Here is an 18,867-nt window from a genome sequence, read left to right on the forward strand (position 1 = left end):
CCATTCCAAAGAATATATTGTCTTTCTCTTTCTGACTTCCTAAGTATTCTTTTTAATGCTAGTGTAGATTCAGGTATTTACTTAACAACATTTGTTTCTACTGTATAAAATGTGATTGACTTTTAAAATATTTGTCTTCTATTCTGCAAGCTTTATATTAATTCTAATACTTGTGTTTTTTTCAAGATTTTCTATATACAAAAGTATGTTATCTCCAATATACTTTGACTTTTTCCTTTCCATTCTGAAGGCTGGTTGTTTTCTTTTTTTTTTTTTTTTTCGTTTTTGTTTTTTAAACAACAGCAACATTTCTCTTTTGTTACCTGATTGCTCTGGTTATAGAACTGCCAGTATAATGTTGAGCCAAAGTGTGTAATAGACTTCTTGTGTTTTCCCCAGTCTTAGAGGGAAAGCTTTCAGTTTTTCATTCTTAAGTATGATGTTAGCTGTGGGTCTTTTACAGGTGCCCTTCGATTGAGAAAGTTCTCTTCTGTTCTTAATTATTAAGTGTTCTTTTAAGCCCGGTTCTGAAAAGGTGCTAGATTCAGGGAAATGCTTTTTCTTCAGGCAGATGTGTTATTTGTTTCATTGTTTTAAAATGGCATAATGTTGAGTGACTTTCATATAATGAACCAACTTTGCATACCTCCCTAAATCCCATGTGATCATGGTATACAATCTCTTTTATATGTTGTTGGATTTTGTTTGCCAGTATTTTGTTAAAGATTCTTTCACCTGTATTCATAAGGGATATCGGGTGTGTGTGTGTGTGTGTGTGTGTGTGTATGTGTGTGTCTGTGTGTGATGTCTCTGTCTGATATTGGTTTGAGAGAAATACTGGCATCACTTTGCCTGCTATATGGGGAAGAGACCTGTGGCGTGAAGGATGAAGCATTGTTGGATTTAAGTTTAGCTAGGATTAGAGGGAGAAATTTAGGATATATCAGTGTGGAATTGGGGTGAGACTATCAAGACAGCTCATTCTCAATTTCCTAGGCCTGTGTTAAGTGCTTGACATTGAATTATGCTGTTTGTTAACTAGGTATAGATAGATTATACTTTGAATTTGCTACCTATTTTCTTTGTTAACATTTATGAAATTAGAATTTGTGAATCAGGTGTAATGTGCATTTAAGATACATTTTCTTCAAATTTTACTACAAAACAAGATGCCCTTGAATAGCCGATGCCTTTTAAAAAGAGCTGGTAACCTTAAGTCTAAGAAATAAGCATGTTTGTCTTTAAGAGACAGAAACACCTTTAAAAGTTATAAATTTGCCCAAGAAGATGCAACTGGTGTGTGGTTAACTTAGAATTCCAACTTAATCTTCTTTGACTCCAAAGTCCATGTTTCTGAACGCTGTACAACAGTGCTTTTGTAAAAGTACCCGTCCTTTACATGTGATTTCACCTAATGATCAGTCGTGGTGGGTTTTTGGGTTTTTTTTCTTTATTTTTTTAAATAGAAGAGGTTAAAGTGAACATGGGACAAAGATATGATTCTAGAGCCATGTAGACTTGTAGTCATAGGTTTTTCAGCTGTCAATGAGTCTCGTTGACACTCAGTGTCTTTGTCTGTAAGAATCGGGTGTTTATAACTACTCTAGAGTTTTGGAGATAATCAAATAGCCCATTTTTCTGTACTTAACTAATATGTAGTATGTTTATACTTAGGTGGCAGTTTGTATAAAGGAAGCACTGGGACTTGTGGCCGCACCCTCTAAGAATAAAAAAGTACTCAAAATATGGAACTACCATGTATGTTACGTGAAGAAGAACAAGAGCCAGAAGTACGGAAAAGGGAGGGAGAAACCAAACAAGCAGATGATGATGATGATGAAGTGATCTTGGTCGGAGTGGAACATGTAAATGAAGATGCTGACGTGATCTTTGTTGGGATGAGCTCAGCTTCAAAACCAGTCGTTTCAAACGTACTGAGCAGAGATACCCCAGGTTCTTGTTCAAGGAGAAAAAGGTATGGTCACTTCAGGAAAGGTAACGCTGACAAATTACAGCCTGTTAGTCATGTGACTCCTACATCAGAAGCAAAGACTGTCTTGCCAGTTTCTGACTCTGAATCAAGATCAACAGATAGTCCTATTATTATTGAACCTCCATCTCAAGCTGATTATAAAAGTATTTCACCACAAAGAGTGCCGAAGTGCTTTTCAAAGGAGTCATGTTCTTCTTTGATTACCTTCACAAGTTCATTGCAGCATCCAGTAGAAAGAGCGGTTTCTGCAGGAGATATGAATAAAAGTCCTCATGTCTCAAAGCGACTTTCCACTTGTGAAACAAATAGCAGAAATCCCAGAAGGCCTAAGCTCAGTGATGGCATTATAGGGGAACATTCTTTAGCTTTGTCCCTTTCAGGTATTTTTCATACAGTGACCACTCAGCAAAGCACACCAGACCGTGTCCATACCTCACTAAGCCATGTTCAGAATGGAGAACCTTGTCCAACACCTTTTCCAAAGGACAATGGTCATTGCAAGCCTGTAAGACCTTTAGGGGAAAATGGACTGACAAAAACTGATTTTGCAAGTTTAGCAAGTCCAAACAAAATTGGTGATCCCACAGAAGGAAAGCTGATTGTGTTACTTGGTGACTTCTACTATGGAGAGCATATAGGAGTTGGGCAGCCAGAACCGAAGACCCACACAGCGTTTAAATGCCTCAGCTGCTTGAAAGTTCTAAAAAATGTCAAGTTTATGAATCACATGAAGCACCATTTGGAACTTGAGAGGCAGAGAGGTGACAGCTGGAAAACCCACACCACCTGCCGGCACTGCCTCCGCCAGTTTCCTACTCCCTTCCAGATGCAGTGTCACATTGAAAGTGTCCACACTCCCCAGGGGCCCTCCACAGTCTGTCGCATCTGTGAGTTGTCCTTTGACACAGATCAGGTTCTCTTAGAGCACATGAAAGACAATCATAAGCCTGGTGAAATGCCCTATGTATGCCAGGTTTGCAGTTACAGATCATCATTTTTTGCAGATGTGGATGCACATTTCAGAGCATACCGTGGTAACACTAAGAATTTACTTTGCCCGTTTTGTCTCAAAATTTTTAAAACTGCAACAGCCTACGGACGTCATCATAGAGGGCACTGGGAAAAGAGTTTTCGCCAGTGTTCCAAATGTCGGCTGCAGTTTTTAACTTCCAAAGAGGAAAGGGAGCACAAGACCCAGTGTCATCAAATGTTTAAGAAGCCTAAGCAGCTAGAAGGATTGTCTCCTGAAACAAAAATTGTTATTCAGGTATCACTGGAACCCCTTCAACCAGGATTGGTGGAAGTAGCGTCCATTACCGTGAACACATCTGATTTTGAATCATCACCCCCCAAATCTAAAAGTAGGAGGTCAAAAAAAGAAGAAAAAAGTTAATTCTGCTTTCAGTAAGTCTGAAGCAAGTATTTCAGTCAAAGTTAAAAACCCCATTAAAACCAAAAAGATCAAATTATAGCATTATTCAATAATATCAAATATAGGGAAACCGATGGGTAATTTATGTGATTTTGTTTTAAATACAGGAAGTACAGTGTCGTTTGATCTGCGTATTGAGATGTTATTTAAAAGTCTATTATCTGTTTTTCATATAATTGTCTTAACATGTAAAAAGATTGTGTGCACGTGTGTGTGAGAGAGAGAGAATGAGAGAAGTGGAGAAAGGAAAAGTAAGAACCTATTTCGGTAGCTGATGTTACTTGTAAGTTCGAAAGCTCTAGTATACATATAATCTGTAGAGTGTTTTAGCAACGTAATTTTCAACTGTTTTCATGCCTTGAAGTTCTCAGTATCAGCTATATAGCCAGATTTGAATGTCACTCTCTGAAGTGCCTCTTGGGCTGATCGAAGATAACCTGGCTCTGAAAGCGTGCAGTGGAGAAGTTGATGGAGAAGCTATGATGTGAGTTTGGACCAGACACGGGATTTAATCAGTGAAGAGCTGTGGCTTCTTGTCCCAGCTGAGGAAGAGGCATACATTCACTCCAGGCATAGAGCCAAGGTAGAAGGAACACTGTCTCAGAGTGCATTTACCTAGCCCAGGGACATCTCAAGGAAGCCAATGGTTAAAATGCCTGTGTTTGGTGAGAGACCCTTGCAAGCATCAAACAGGCCCTGTGTATCACTGACTGCAGTTGGAGAAGCAGAGATAGTTAATAGAATGAGACCTGGTGCCTGTGGACCTCCTGTTGAGTGATCAAAAGGGGAATTTGATTCGTTGCGTCCCCTTTGCCAGTTGGCTGGCCTGTAGTCCCAATGAGGTAGGCATATCTGTGTCAGACACAGTAGCAAAGCAAGTTAAAATTCCCAAAGGAAAGAGAGCCTTGACGTCCAATTTGATTTGTGCTGGACCCATAGTTTTAACTGCAAAGGATCAAACACAGGAAATCTGTTCAGCTTTTGAATTGGGCTAAATTGAGTTCTCTTACCCTTAAGCTACAATGGAGTTGTCCAAGAATAGTAAATATGGTGGATAAAAATAGTCCAGGGTGATTAAACCCTTTTTAGAACTCTTCCTTATATTTTCCAGTTACATGTGTCTTACCCTAGTTGAACATGTGAAGATTTCAGTTTTGTATCTTATCTTGCCTTGGACACAAATGTAGTAGCGTTAACAGCTAATTCTTGGCGTGTGTAATTTCCCATTGTATCAAACTAATTGAGTTTCAGTCTTTCTTGACACAGTCTGATGTGCAAGAATTGTCTCCTGTATTTCAGTAATTATCAGGTCATAGAGTTATCCTTCCTCTAATCTCGCCAACCATCTAATCTGTGATTATACTTGTGGAAACCTTTTTTTCTTGCGGTCTCCAAGGGCTCTTTCACAGACCTGTGGGGTACCCTCTAAGTATTGGTTCCTGAACATCAGCACACTTGGCTGCCTCTGTAGGTCCTTGGAGTTGAGTCTCCTCCTGGAGTTGAATGTCACCCCTTCTCCACTTCTGGCACAGATAGCTAGCAGTCTCTGTGCACCATTCAAGGAAGCTGGGATCCTGTCTGTAGACCTATGCCAGGAGCAATCTCTCCGTTTCCTCTTCCTTTCTCCTCCTCTTTGTCTCTCCCCACTCTCCCCACTCCTCAATTTATTTAAGTCCTCTAAGCTTTCCCAAAATGCTGGAAAGTGATAATCACCAAGGGGTTAGCATCCCTCTCAGAACTGAAGAGGAAGGACTACAGATGATTAAGCTGTAGTGAGTCTATTGTCTCCATTTTAGGTAATTTCCTGAGTGTAAATTCAAATTCAAATAAATTGTGTTTATTTACTCGAAGCTTGATTGGTTTATTTGCACTTTGAATATTTTACTAGGCCTTTCCAGTTAGTTTACTTGGGCCCAAGCACTTTGCTGAGTGTCAGCTTAAACCACTTTTAGTTGTATAAAGAGTGTGTGTGTATTCTGGTCTCAGGTGAAAACTCTGTGTGTAAATAAATACGCAGACTATTGCATTCTTATCTCCTTTCTTCGATTTCTGTAGTAAAAAATACGAAATGTTTTAGTTATGTGTTTTTATTGTTGCTGAGTATTATCAACACTGTTACTGTTAGTTGCTGTGAAGTATGCTCCTAAGGAGGACAAGTTGTATTTATTGCCAAATTAAAAGGTTCCAGCAATATGGTCCCTGACTGCTTCCTCTCTTCCATTCTCTGTCCTTCTACTCTACTCTTTTCCCCACGAATGTACTCTTTTTGACAACACTGGCCTTGGTTTTCCTCCATCAAATTCCATTTCTTCCCGATCCAGAGACTGCAAGTGCTGTTCTTCGGGAAATGCTCTTCCCGTAGGCCTGCATGGCTTGCTACCTCCCTTGTTTGAGCTTCACCAATGCTGTTCAAATAACACAATCAAATCTCCAACCCCCTCTCTTTCCTCCTCCTCCTTCAAGGCACTTGAAGTCTCTATCCTCTTCTTCCCTCTCCAGCCTAAATTTCCTAAATTTTCACACACACACACACACACACACAGACACACACACACACACACAAACGAAGAGATAATAACCTCAGGGCTTTGCTTCTTAGATTTAACTTGAGTCAGATTCTGTGCCTGCAAATAAAAGATAGTTAATAGTGAGTTGAGTTCTTTCAGGAGCTTCCTCTGTTTTTCTATTGATACCTCTATATTTTGTTCACACAATGACACTTTGTTTTCTTTACGAATATATTGAAGATCTGTCAACATGACTATTTTGTTACTGCCCTTTGTGAATTTCCTTGTCTGCTGTGCTTGTTCTTTTGGGAAAAATTTATTATTTTATTAATGTTGCCAAACATTGTAAGTAAAATTAGTATTTGTAGAAATAATTTTTAAAAAATTATTTCTGCTGTCTGTCTTTTTACAAATAACATGGCATATTTTTATTTTTTTAAATAATCGTATTGGTGTTGGCCAGTTCTGAGCTTCTAAATAGTGATGTGTAAATGGGCTTTCTTGTTCTGAGTACCATCAAAAGCAGTGAGTATCTGGCTTAATAAATTTCCGTTTCTGTTTTTAGATCTTGAAGAGAATTGTTTGATTGGATAGTTTACAACATTTGTTGAGACATTTACTTTTCTTTCGTTCTCCGTTCGTTCCTTTCTTTTTCTTGCTTTGTTCCCTTGTCTCTCTTCCTCTTTCTTTCCTTCCCTTTCTTTCTCCAGGTTTTTGCTTGACTGGACCTTTCCTGAAACAAATGTAATTCCACTCAGAGTTGAATATTATCCTCTCAGAATCCCATAATTAACCTCCTTGTCCCCTTATTAGATTTCCCACCGTTGTATCAATGTTTCTGATTTTCTTTTTCCAAGAAGCAGCTCTTGCTTTATTATCCCAACAAGGTTTATTTTTGTTGTTTTCTATTTTTGTTTCAATTCATATATACTTTCTACATTCTTTAGGATTTTTTCTTTTGTATCTTTGTATTTTAGAAGCTTTCTTTACAATTTTTTTCTCTGTTAATGTATTAAATTTACAGTCTTTAATTTCAGATGTATATCAGAGTGATTTAGTTATGCAGATACGTATCTATTCTTTGGTAGGTTCTTTTCCGTTATAGGTTATTACATGATACTGAGGATTTCTTCTTTTTTTTTTTTTCTCATAGATGGTTTAGGGATTGACCTATCTTTATTTAGCAGTTTTGTCTGAATCCCAAATATTTTTATGTATACATGGTTTTTAATTAAAATTTCATTGTCTAAGATTTTTGGCAAGTTGATTCCAAAGATTTCACTATTTTCAGGCTGAATGTTCTAATTTATCGTTTGCTGAGAATTAAGTTTTCCTTGGAGCTCTGAGGGTATGTGTGTGTATACACTGACATGTCTATACACACATCCTTTTCAGATTCCTACATGTTTTAAGATATGTAAATGTAGTTTCAAAGATATTTTCTGTTTGTATGGTGAAAACATAAAATGTTTTAATTTTAGATATTTGTTCCCCCAAATGAATATAGTATAGAGAGTAAGGTATAAAACTATATTCCTTTGAGAATTATCCTTACTAACAGAACTTGGCAATGTTAAAAAATTATTCATAACACTTCCAAAAGGTGGTAAGGAAAACTTGATTCAAGGTAAGAGTACTACAGTGGGGTATTATAACATGGGAGAGAGATTGAGCTTATGTCTGACTCCTGCAGGGATGCAGCTGGGATTTATAGCTAAGGAACAGGGTGGGTCCATGGGATTACAAACAGAGATGGGAGACTGAAAAGCAATGGACAACAATAACAGAATGGGTGTCAGTGGACGGAAACTTATTAAGAGGACTATAAGGGTGAGGGTGGATTCTGGCTCAACTGAGAGGATCATTGCTGAGGCTAGGCAAGGCTGATAAGATATTCAGGTGAGTGAAATGATATTTGATCTGATACTGAGGGTGGTCAAATCAAGGGTGGGCTGTGTTTTCTAAAGTGAAGTAGCAGATTCTGGATTAGATTGGACTAGATGGACAGGCAGCCCTGAATAAAGGCATTGCCCAAAGTTGGCAGTGCATTAATGAACGAGTGCTGCATAACCAATTAGCCAAAACTAGCAGCTTGAAACAATATAGTTTCATACTGCTGGTGAAAGTTGGGAATCCAGGAGTAATTCAGCTGAGTGTTGTGGCTCAGTGTCTCATGAGATTGCCATCCTCTGAAGCCTTGCCATGCGCCGGTGGATTTCCTTCCAAGATGGCTTACTCACATAGCTGTTGAAACCAGTTTGCTTGCTGGCTGTTGGGAGAAAGCCTCGGTTCTTTCACATGGGCCTCTCTAAAGGGCTACGTGAGTGTTCCCAAGATATGACTAAGCTGGCTTCTAGAGTGAGTGATCCAAGAGGATGAGCAAGGAGGCTGCAGTGCCTTTTATGACCTAGTCTCAGACGCTTCATTGTTCATTTCTACAATATTCTAACATGAGAAGTGAGCCACTAAGTCCACCACACATGTGAAGGGGAGAAGGAAGGAACCGTGGACATAGTTTAAAACCGCGTGGTACACAGATGGCCGGAAACTGTTTACATGCTTGTATGTCCAAAATGCATTTTCCTGCCAATGCTTTCAAACGATTTATCTGTTATAGCATTAACTTGAAGTTCAGGACCTTGTCGTCTAAGTCAGGTCCAGCTATGGATCAGGGTCCACGTGTACAGTATCTCAAGTGTTCTGTTGCTCAGTTGTGTCGTATTTGCGACCCCATGGACTGCAGCCCTGCAGGCTCCCCTGTCCGTCAACTCCAGGAGCTTGCTCAGACTCAAGTCCATTGAGTCGATGATGCTATCCAACAATCCCATCCTCTGCTGTCCCCTTCTCCTACCTTCATTTTTTTCCGCATCACGGTCTCTTCCAAAGAGTCAGTTATTCGCATCAGGTAGCCCAAGTATTGGAGCTTCAGCTTCAGCATCAGTCCTTCGAATGAATATGCAGGAGAAATCTACTTTAGGATTGACTGGTTTGATCTCCTTGCAGTCCAAGAGCCTCTCAAGTCTCCAACACATCAGTTCAAATTATACAAGTGTAGTTCCTCTAGACCGGAGGATGTGTGAGCAAAAGAGATGAGTAAATCTGCTCCCTTTCACAGCCGACATACAGTGGTGGTATGTTGGGGCATAGATAACCTTCATAGACACTCCTGTTCCAGAAAGGGGAGGGGAGATGGGAGTCAGTAGTAGCAGTTGTGAAATCCCATGGGTTCTTGTGGGCAGTCCTTTGATTAGTATTTAAGGCCTGGAAACTTCCTCGGCTTCAGTCTCTGATTTTTTAACTCTACCCCCTGACGTGATGCCGTTGCGTGAAAGGTGGCTAGTATATGGTTACGTGAAACAGTCTCCCTAGCCTACTTCCTGCTTGTAGAAGGTAGAAGTCCAGAGCTCCTATTTTGTACTATTGCTGGTCCTTGCAGTCCGAGCTGAACTTAAATATGTTATCTTAAAACCTTGGTGTGTCTCCTGATACTCTTACTGGTGTTCATGGCAAAGCACCCCACTCCAAAGCCACAATCACACATGTCTTCATAATAAGGCTTACTCTGTCTTGGTTTTCTGCTGAGATAGCTGAGGGATAACACCCTGAACCTTGGTAGAAGTCTTACTGTGTGACTGAAAGGATCTCGGAGTGACACCCCTAAACTCTTTGGAGGGTATTGGCCTGACTAAATAATGCCATGAGGCATCCCCTTCCAGCTTTCTGAGGCTTACCAAACAATTTTACAGTCACACTCACCTGTAGAACACCTTTGTTTATAAAAAATAATACGAAGAAGAACTGGCCTGTTGGTGGTGTAAAATATTATATTTAGACCACCTAATCTCAATGCCCTGGATATGATCTTGCTTGAGAGTCATTAACTTTAACATCTTCTGTCGTCTTAAAAGACTGAAAAATTGCCAAATTTTTAGAAAAATTCCCTTCATGTTTTACTACAGGCAGCAAGAAGAGACCAGGAAGCACTTCTGGCTGTTTGGATGGAAATCCTCTTAGATAAGTCAATTAATTAAGTACAGTTTGTCCTCCCTGCACATTAGGTACATTTTCTAGTTTTCATAAACTGCAGGTGTAGTGGACTTTCCTCTTCACACTCCCCAGGCTCTTTCCTCCTGCCTCTCCTTTCTGCCAGGCATTCTAGCTGCACGACTGTGATTCCACTTAGAACGTGTTTGCTCAGTGAGATAACGGGGAGCGATTCCCTGGCTTCAGTGCTTCTGCTGGCCAGAGACTATGTACCTTTCCCTAAGAACTTCATGTTTTTGCTGTCCAACTTCTATCACCTGGCTAGGTCAGTTGCAATAGCTCATACTCTCAAGCGAACTGGCAGGGATTTCTGCCTGCAAATGTGCAGAAACATACATGTGTACACAGTAACATCGCTGAGAGGAAACTTGTCCATATGCAGAAGTACAAGCTTTCTTTTCCAGGAACATGAATTTTGATAAGCACTCAAATTTCTACGCACACATGTGCACAAACATACACGTGTACACAGTAACATCCCCGAGAGGAAACTTGTCCATATGCAGAAGTACAAGTTTTCTTCTCCAGGAACATGAATTTTGGCAAGCACTCAAATGTCCACACGCAGATGTGCACAAATGTATGGGTGAACACAGTAACATCACTGAGAGGAAACCTGTCCATATGCAGAAGTACAGTTTTCTTTTCCAGGAACATGAATTTTGGTAAGCACTCAAATTTCTGCGCACACATGTGCACAAACCTATGTGTGTACACAGTAACATCGCTGAGAGGAAACCTGTCCATATGCCGAAGTACAAGCTTTCTTTTTCAGGAACGTGAATTTTGGTAAGCACCCACATGTCTTTGTCCTTGTTTTCTCACTTGCTCATCGATCATGTCATGTTACACTTCTACCTCTGTGCCTTATCCTCAAAGGTTCCAAAACCTTGGCATTTGCTATTGACAGGGACTGGCCTGCAGAGCAGCGGGCAGGGTTGGAAGTTCTTGGCATGAACAGCTGTATAACATGTGCCTGCCTTCTGCATTCTCCCATCACCTTGGACAGCTTCACAGTACCAGTCACGTTGGCCTGATCCATTGCCTGTGCATTCCTTCAGGGGACCAGAAAACAAGGACCTCTGAGCTCAGCTGACTTGAAGAACTGCTTTCTCGGTGTGCCCCTATCTAGGTCATTCCTTGTCAATGTTGTGCCCCTCTTGCTAGCCTACCACCCGTTACAGCCCCCAGCATTCTGAATGAGGCCCCCTGTTCTTCCTATCTGTGTAGCGTTCTGTGTGCACCATCTGCCTGTGCCCCCACGTGCTATCTCCACGTAGCAGGAAAAGGCCAGAAATGCCTGAGCCTCCAAAAGCCCCCAGAGACTGTGACAGGCCTGGGTCTGATGCAAGGTTGTGAAGAAGGTGCACATGATACAGGGTCTCTTCCGATACCAAGAATGGAACTGGAGGCCATAAAAGTAAGGTGGCATCCCTACACATCTTCCTTTGTGTTTAACACTACCCATGCACATGGAGTCCCCCAACGGATGATGCCCTGGGAAACCTGCAGTTTCTGGGCCCAGAGCTAATGCCTCCGTTGGACAGAAAGCAGTGTTACTATCTGAAATGGACCAAGAGGGCTTGAACCACCCATGCCTCAGTGATTTGCTAAATGCCAAGGCTCTGTTTCAGTTGCTCTCATTAGGCCCAGGTCGGACTCCCTACAGTCATGCATCCCTGCTTCCCTACACAGCACCTGTTGCCAAGGCAGCCAGTGCCCGGTTGGGCCCAGGGACATCCAAGACGGTCACCTGGAAGGCAGCATCCCTCTGAGTGTCACCTGGGTGCAGATCCCCTACAACACAATCAGAGACTCTGCTTGAGCAAGACTACCAGAATCCTCCTTCAGGTGCAGACGTGCACCTTTGCCCTTCAGGCCCCCAAAGCCAGGGGCAAGACCCCAAAGAAAAGAAGGAATTCATGTCAGAACTTTCAGCATGGACCATGGGGTATCTTTGGCAGGACCGCTACTGCCTAGAGTCTGGACCCTGAAAACCAGCAGGCCCTGAACTGTGCCAGGGGCTTCTCTGTCTCCCTCTCCTGGGGTCCCTTGGGACATGCAGTTTACCCACCGCCCTTGTCTTTTCTCTGTTCCCTCCCTCACAGGCATATCCCGGCATAGGGTCACACAGGTAAGGCCACTTGCGCTTTCCTCGCCTTTGGGCACTGCCAGGGAGGCAGGCTGGAAGTGCCTGGAGGCATGCCACGCTCACAGCATGTCTCTCCTAGGATGCCTGTGGTTTTGCAGATACAGCATACTTTAGCACATCTCATGTTTTGTGTCATACCGTGCCAGTGTGTGCCACCCTCAGGGAGGGCGTGTGCTGGCTGCTGGGCTGATCTGGGGCAGCACTGGCCCAGGACCTTCCCAGTTCTCCTTGTCACATGTGTGTGGAACAAGTCTCCAGTGCAGCAGGCAATCTGTGACTCTTTCTCCTTCAGCTCTCTGCCCATCTCGGCAGGACCTTAGCCTCACCATCCCGGGTCTTGCCATAGGCACGTCCATCATTTCCAGAGGCCAGCCCGTGGCCCCACACACTGAGGGCTCCACAGGCAGTGGTTTCAAAGCCCCACCCCACGTGATTTGCTCTGTGTGAATCCTTAGACCGTGAAACCCTTTTCCTGATCCAAACACACACAACAACACGGTAGAACTGATGAGCATGTTTTGTATCTGGTCTAATTGCAGATATCTGGAGCCACAGTCTGGAGTTATCACTGGCCATCCTTTCCTCGTTCCCATCCTGGGCAGGGTCAGTGCAGAGATACGGCGACTGACCACCTTCAGCCTGGTCGCCTCATGATTCCTCTTCTGGTTGCTCAGCACCTCCTCTCCTGCCGCCTTCATCTCTGCCTCTGCCCTGGGCTGGACACACACACACACACACAGGCAGCACAAATAAGCACGTGTGTATACACACACACGCTCAGCACGGGGACACAAATGCAAATAACGAACATAGGTGTTTCAGGAGGTGAAGGCGACCGAGGCCAGCAATGGCGGAGATGGCGACAGTAGGCACCATGTCCTGCCCTTGGGGCTCCCTGTTCACCTTCTCCACGAATTCTTCCGTATTTTCCCAAGGCAGCCTGAAGCCGCTTCCAGCGCAGCATGTGTGGTGGTGCTGAGCCACCAAGTGGTGGACGTGGAATTTCACAGAAGATCCCAAAGTCAGCACACAGGTGCACTGGGACCCCGGAGAGGACGCCCTTGCAATTTTAGGCCTTCCCAGGGTAAGGGGCGGGAGTGTAAGGCACAGGCAATCTCAAACTCAGTGAGCAACAGGAGGCCAGGAGATGGAAGGACCCATGGAAGGATGATTCTGACAAAGGAACTTAATTCACCCTGCCTCTAATAGTATCACCTAGCACTCTCAACTCTGCAACCACAACTGATTTGAGGGGACTTGCTTCACTCACAGACACACTGAATCCCCAAGCCCCCAGTCTCAGCAGGCCACTTGCTACATGCGTGGCCCAAATTCAGACTCCGCAGCCAGCGTGCATGAGACTGAGCAAGCCCATTTGGGAAAGGACAGTGTCCCGGCTAGCACAAGGCTGTCCCTTCATGGCCCACCTCCAGACCCCTTCACCACACGTGTTTCTGTCGTGGAAAAATCTTCTCTCCTGGGGTAGTCCTTCAGGAGATCATCCCACTGATCTTCGCTGATAATCTGCTGGCAACACGTTGCTGCTGAGCAAGCTTATCCCTGGGCTGACCAGGATCTGAACCCTCACACGAGCAGCCAAGAACTCCAACAACAATCATCAACTGTATGCAGGACCAAAACAATACCACCTCAGCAATCCTGTTTGATTCTGGGCAGTTGTGGCCTGACAACCAGTTGAGAAAGTTAAGGCTCCTGGTGTCCAGCCTGCAGCTGGTGCTCCCTGTTCAAAGTCCCAGAACCAACGGACTGGAGTGGAACGATGTCCCCTATACCCTGCAGGAAGAGAGGGGAGATGGGTGTGGATCCCAGAGGTGGATCATCCACACCCCTGCACACCCACAATCATCATTCCTGGACTCACGTGTTACCAGTGATGTCAAGGTAATACTCCTTTATGATCACTCTTTTCAAGAAATAGGGGTGGTCTCGAAAGGAAAAGATCAGCTTGCTGCATGACCGTGGACGGCTCGCACCTGTACCTGCTAGGACAGGGAGGAGGGAAAAGGTGCAAGCTTCTAGGGTCCTCAGCTTGCCTCCCAGGCAGGCATTAACAGCTTCCACGAAGCCTCTCCAAACTCTCACAGTGTAGGACATGGATAACATGATCCTCCCACACCCCACCAAGTCCCATGCCCACCTGTCCTCAGTCTCCCTCACTGACATTCAAGTCGATCATGTAGCTGAGAAAGTCTTTATCTTGGTCGCTGATCATGACAGGAACTTGAGGGTGGTTCATAATCTGCTTGAGGTCAAGGAGCCATTTATGCCACATGCTGGGCCCAGAAGAGCCAGGCACATCAGCCCTAGTCTGGGGTGGAAGAAGGACACGGGAAGAGGCATCTTCAAGGATGCTGGGCACTTCTGCTTACCCAGCCACTACTGATGAGCTCAGGCCCTGCCATACCATCAGACAACCTCATGGCTCTGTGTTCCTGGTGGTGTTCTGTATCTGAGGTGGTCTGCATTCCCCAGGCAGGGGCTGTTTCTGATAGCTATCATTTCCCAGACCTGTGTATGCTGGGTAGTGGCATGTCACTGCCTACATGGTAGGACTAACAATCGTTGTGACAAACCATGTCTGAAAGCAAAGGGGTTGGGGTTGGCTAGTGTATGTCTACATATGTTCTGTGGGTTTGTGTGTGTGTGTGTGTGTGTGTGTGTGCGTGTGTGTGTGTGACTCCCATATCTCAGTTATTTAAGGAATCATTCACCTTGACAACAATAACTGTCAGCTAAGGCGGCTCTGGTGTACTGTCTCTGGTCATTTCTGACTTAGAGGCTGTTCCTCCTCAGATGCAGGCCTGAAGTAGACACACAGGGTCATGGCTGCGACACTTACAGGTGTGGCCCTGCCCGGACTCTACTCAGCTGTGCCTTTGGAGCCTGCCAATTGCCCAGTACCACACTTCCTTCAGGGTCCACCATCCTGCCCCCTCGCCTCCACCCCTCCTCCTGCTCCTGCCTCTGCACCTCCCCCTCCTCCTGAGCAGCGGACCACAAGGAGTAGCAGGAAGGATACCACGTTGGCCCAGAAGCCAGGGATGCCCTGGATGATGGCACTCTTCTGAGCCAAGTCCCGCTTCCTCCTCTCATGGCTCTTGCACATGAACCAAACGTAGGCCCTGTAGGTTTTCTCAGGCTCAGAGCTCAGTTCCACTTGCAGGGTCGCCAGTGCCTGGATCACATCTAGTGCCGGGAGCTCACTCGGGCCTCCAGGCCTTTCCTGGCACTGCTCCTCCACCGTCTTCTCCTCCAGCTCCAGGGAGGACCCCTGTCGCTGTTACTCATGCGGCACAACCTCCACATCCTCAGTGATGTCCTCTGGAAGCAGCTGGAAACCCCGTCTGATCCCTGCCACGACTCCGTCCACCTGGGCCTCGCCGTCCTCTCCTGCCTCCACTCTGAAGAGGGTGGCATCTTTGCCTGGTGTGGCCACTGGTGGCTGCAATGTCCCAGCCATGCGCAGCATCACCAGGACAGGCCACGGGGCCCCATCCCCCTGAGCACCTAAGGAGCTCACAGCTAAGGAGGTCTGGGGTCCCAGGACGCTCCCGCATTCCTCTCACGCTCCTCTTGGCTCTGGCCATGACCCCAGCCTGGGTCAGACGCTAAGGGACAGGACATAATAGCACCACAGCAAGTGGTGAGCAATGGCGGCCCAGGGTGCAGTAATCCTGTGGGGCCCACTAGTGTTTTTGCTGTGGGGAGTGTGGGGCATGGTTCAGAGGCTATGGCTCGCGTGTGTGTGTGGGGGGGGGGGGCGGTGGGTAGCCTGAACTATAGAAACGGACGGTGGCAGCCCAGGACAGGGTTAATGGGCCCTGGGACATCAGCCATACAGGCGGGGCCCTAGGCTGTGAGCCACGCACAGGCAGCTGACCCAAATCTAGATCAGTGGCCGAGAGGGTGGTGGACAGCACACGATGGACACGCCCCTAGACCGGATGGCATCTTCCGTGGTTCCTGGGATCCAGCTCCACTACGTGGCCAGACTCTGATCCAGAGAGCTAGCAGGTTTTGCATCTGCCGCTACCTCAGGCACTGTCATTGATCTGGTTCTGGAAATTCCAGCCACGGTTTCCTGATCCACAATCCAAACAGCACACTCCTGTGTCCCACAGGACCTTCAATATCTGGGAGCTCTCCCTGAGTATCCAGAGGATACACAGGGGTGCCAAGTGGCTGGATACTTTTCTCCATGGGACAGACAGACTGTTGCTGGCCGGATGCTAGGGGAGTAGGGAGAAACCCCACCGTTTGCCACGTTGATCTCCATTGTTCAGGGACACCAGGACCCTAGGGTATAGAGCTCTCTCTTTGTCTCTTTGTCTCTGCTTTGGCATAGCACTGTTTGGAGCAATCCTCCCTTGTGTGTTCCAGGGCTGGTGTCTGTGTGTCTCCTTCTCTTTAAGTGGTGCTGTTGCCATTTGCCACTCTATGGACACCAGCGCTTATAGGAGAAGCTTATCCTTGGAGTGAAGGCAAGCCCTTCTCCTCCTGAGTGAGTTGCACCGATGGGAGATCAGTTATTTTTTCCACAGGTTTCGAGAGTGCTTTCTCCATCTTGAAAGCCAACAGTGGGCAGTCCCTGCTGAACCGCAGAAGGGGTCGGGTAACCCTCCCTCCCTCACTGGACAGACATGAACCTGCACAGGCCTGAGGTGGCTTGGCCACACTTTTCACAGAGGGAGAAATGGGGCATGCTCTGCTGGCATGAGGAAGCTCCCTGAACCTTGTTCAAATTCCTGCCAGTGAGTCGCTAAGGACAACTCCCTGTTAAGTTCCGTGACTCACTGGTGCGGGAGACATGTACGTCTGCCCATTTACCCTATCGAGGCCCTTTCAGGTGGTTCTGTTCTCCATCTGAGAACACATACCAGCCTGCCCAGTTACCCAATCCTGTGGGGCTGGGAGCAGCAACAGGAACAATCTAAGCCATCCATCGTATAGTCGTGACCCCCTATATATGCTTTCTGCAAAGAGTACAAAGAGTGATGTTTCAGACTGGAAGACTATGCAGGTAGCAAGTGCCTATGCTGCGGTGCTGGTCCATTTCTGAAACCTCACATAAACGGCAAGTGTTGCTCATGCTCACGGTACGGTCAGGGAAAGAATTCCCAGTGTTCGAGAAGGATGGAAAGGCCTTTGTAGCTGCATGTCCAAAGGGCTGTGGGGTCACCCGCTGTGGCTTCTGTGTCTGGCATTGCAGCCTGTTCTGTGTCTTGGCTCCTCTGCACTCTCCCTGGTGGCCCCCAGTCAATTTCTTCCTGCCTCTCCTTTCTGCCAGGCTTCCTGGGTGCACCACTGTGATTCCACTTAGAAACTGCTCACTCAGTGAGATAACAGGCATTGGTACCCTGGCTCCAGTGCGTCTCATGGCCTGAGTATGTACCTTTCCCTATGGCTTTCATGTTTTCGCTATCCAACTTCCATCACCTGGCTGGGTCAGTTCCGACACTTCATATTCACAAGCGTACTGTCAGGCAATTTTGTGCGCACACATGCACACACATGCGTGTGTACACACTAATATCCCTGACAGGAAACTTGCAGATATGCAGAAGTACAAGCTTTCTTCTCCAGGAACATGAGTTTTGGTAACCACCCGAGTTTCTCTGTCCTGGTTATTTTCTTTCACATGCTCATCGATCATGTCAGGTTGCACTTCTAACTCTGTGATTTAGCCTCAAAGGCTACAAAATTTTGGCATTTTTCTCCTGACAGGGACCGATCTGCAGAGAATTGGGCAGGTTGGAAACGCTCGCCCTGGACAGCTGAGTGACAGGCACCTGCGTTCTGCATTCTCCCATCACCTTGGACAGCTTCCCAGTACCAGTCAGGCTATTCTGATCCATTGTCTGTGCAGTCCTTCAGGGCACCAGAAAACAAGGACGTCTGGGCTCAGCTGACTTGGAGAACTGTCTTCTTGGTGTGCACCTATCTAGGTCATTCCTGGTCAAATCCGTGTCCCTTTTGCTAGCCTACCACCCCTTAGGGCCCACAACATTCTGAGTGAGGCCCCCTGTTCTTTCTATCTGTGTAGCTTTCGATGTGCACCTGTCTACCTGTGCTTCCAAGTGCTATCTCCCTTTAGCAGGAAGAGGCCAAAGAGATGTCCGAGCCTCCAAGGGCCCCCAGGGACTGTGATGGGCCTGTGTGTGATCCAGTGCTGTGAGGATCCGTGTGTATGTTTGGCAAAACCAATACAAATATTGTAAAGTAAAATAAATAAAAAATATAAGAATTAAAAAGAGAAAACCAAATTCTTCCCTTAGATGAAGATTGTTTACAACCCAGTGTGTGTCCATTGGCTGGACATGGTCCTTGGAATTTCGCTGATGGGTTTGGACCCTAAACTTCAAAATGATGGCAGAAGGTAGAAAGACATTTAGACGTTGTTCTGCGAAAGCAAGGAGAAAGGCACTACTGCCAAAAAGATGACTAAGAGGGAACAATAATAGTCTTCTATCATTGGAAAAATATAATGGTCCCAGGGAGAGTATTTAGATAATATAAAAAGGATCCTTGGGAAGGAAAATTCAGACTCTCAGGAACATTTTCTACGTCAGGACTTGTGAAATAGTGTTCCAAAAAAAGAGGCAGAAACTGTCTTCACTGAAACATGGAAAGTCAACTGAAAATTGAACATGATAAGAACTCCAGCTGGGCATCGCCAATCTACTTCTTAAAGATGAGTTTGCCAAGATGTAGCTTTAAG

The 18,867-nt window shown here is 45.5% G+C and overlaps 2 pseudogenes; one reads left to right on the forward strand and one right to left on the reverse strand.

Moving 5' to 3' along the window:
- Positions 1-1,745: 1,745 nt before the first annotated feature.
- Positions 1,746-3,031, forward strand: LOC128071052 (zinc finger protein 280B-like; annotated as a pseudogene).
- Positions 3,032-13,544: 10,513 nt separating this feature from the next.
- Positions 13,545-15,773, reverse strand: LOC128070963 (testis-specific Y-encoded protein 1-like; annotated as a pseudogene).
- Between the last annotated feature and the right edge of the window lie 3,094 nt (positions 15,774-18,867).

The sequence above is a fragment of the Budorcas taxicolor genome, chromosome Y (genome assembly GCF_023091745.1).
Source record: "Budorcas taxicolor isolate Tak-1 chromosome Y, Takin1.1, whole genome shotgun sequence".
Lineage (NCBI taxonomy): Eukaryota > Metazoa > Chordata > Mammalia > Artiodactyla > Bovidae > Budorcas > Budorcas taxicolor.